At 35.0% G+C, this 1,902-nt stretch overlaps 1 long non-coding RNA gene across 1 annotated transcript in view; it reads right to left on the bottom strand.

The window, feature by feature from the left end:
• Positions 1-275, bottom strand: part of LOC105315192 (uncharacterized) — a 1,843-nt gene extending 1,568 nt beyond the window's left edge. The window contains exon 1 of the long non-coding RNA XR_002188592.1: positions 180-275. This is a non-coding gene — a long non-coding RNA (uncharacterized LOC105315192). The remainder of the gene's footprint in view (positions 1-179) is intronic.
• Between the last annotated feature and the right edge of the window lie 1,627 nt (positions 276-1,902).

Here is a 1,902-nt window from a genome sequence, read left to right on the forward strand (position 1 = left end):
GTTGTAAGTGATGTCATGGGTGAAGTTGTATACATGTACATGTACATAGCAAACCTACATGAAGCTCTAGTTACAACTACACGTATTGCATCTGTTACAGTTTTCTCATTCAAAACTGACAGTTAAGAAGGGAATTTAATAAAAGAAGGTTTATGGTCCATTAATTACATGATACTCACATAATTTGCAGTGCTTTGATCAGCTCCATTATTTAATAGCAGCTGTACAATGTCATAATGTCCTTCCTCTGCTGCTACAATAAGAGCAGTATTTCCATACTATAATAACAAGATAATGATATCATAATAAACTCGTATTGCACCATAATTGGATAGTTGTGGGTGGCTTAGATCACTGCAGTGGTCTTCTTGGGTTAAAGTACATGTGGTACATGTACCTTTAATAACTAATTAATTCTTGAGCCTCTTGATAGTGATTGAATTGTTTACTGAAAAGAATTTTAAAAATTATGTCACTTCCTCATTTCTCTACTGACGTTATTAATGAAACTAAATACAAAGTTTGGTGATTGCATTTTTATGACCTAGGGCGCATATATTATATACACATACATATTATATCGGAGAAATGTTTTACTAGTCCTCCCACAAATTTTACATAAAGTGGGTATAACCACAGCAAACAAAATGGCAGCTTACACATGGGAGCTTTAACAGCAAAAGAGAACCTTTATTAGTCTTAACAAGAACTCAGTATGCATGCAAGGTGATGAAAAAAATTATAAATACTTTTACACTACTTAGCACTTCTAACTAAGGCAATGGCTAGTAACATAAATTTCTGATTATAAGATACATGTGTACATGTAGCTACATAATAACAATAAAAATTTCAATGATGATAAAATGAATAATAACTTGCATTGTTTGAATGTGAAGGATCAGCTCCTTTCTTCAGCAGTAATTCTACAACATCACAGTTTCCTTTTCTTGCTGCTTCAATAAGAGCAGTATCACCAACCTATAACAACAAGATACATAATGATAGATTGGTTTTTAAAGTTGTCATTGTCCCCAAAAAAAGATAAATTTGGTAGCATGTGGTTATTGCACATTGTAGTTTGTTGAAAGCAACTTTGTGGTTACTTTTTTGATGTGCTGTCAACTCTGTTGCATGAAATAAATATAAAAATGAAGTCACAATATAATTTAATGGTGGATGGTGGCCTTAAAAGCCTTTATACAAGGAAACTTGTTGCTAGCAACCAAGCAACATGTTGCCAAAAATATTTATATATCTGGCAACATGTTGTTTACAAGATCAAAGTAACCACAAATGTTGCTGGCCAAACACTGTTTCAGTGTCACAGAGAATAGAGATCTGACTGTGAGACGAGTTCCAAAGTTAAAGGTTAGAACATGTTGCAAGCAGGGCCACTGAGAGGGGGGGGCAAAAGGGGCAAATGCCCTGGGCCCCACAATTTTAAGGGCCCCAGGAAATTTTTTAAGAACTTAATTAAACAAAATTATTACAGAAGATGGGCCCTTCTGGCCTTTTGCCAAGCAAAAAAGTCATGATATCATCAAAATCAATCTTCCTAGCTAGTTAAAATTCAATAGACAAAGTGCATGTTATCATGCGTGCAGGTAAAAATTAAGTAATTTTGACCACACCCACTATGAATATAATTAAAACTGCAAAATTTTTCGGCGCGCTTCGCACACCACAATTTCCTTCCCTGGGCCCCTCCAAAGCTCTCAGCGGCCCTGGTTGCAAGGCATAACAGGGAGAGTCCTTTGGGATCGTACATGTACATGAATGAATGAGAATTTATAACTACATGAGTGTACATGAGTATATACATCATGTAAATGTAAAGTACAGTAAACAGTATGGAAGTGGCTCACAAAAGCTTTGTTAAACTGTTAATTAACTTTTCAT

The sequence above is a fragment of the Amphimedon queenslandica genome, unplaced genomic scaffold (genome assembly GCF_000090795.2).
Source record: "Amphimedon queenslandica unplaced genomic scaffold, v1.1 AMPQUscaffold_11542, whole genome shotgun sequence".
NCBI classification, from domain to species: domain Eukaryota; kingdom Metazoa; phylum Porifera; class Demospongiae; order Haplosclerida; family Niphatidae; genus Amphimedon; species Amphimedon queenslandica.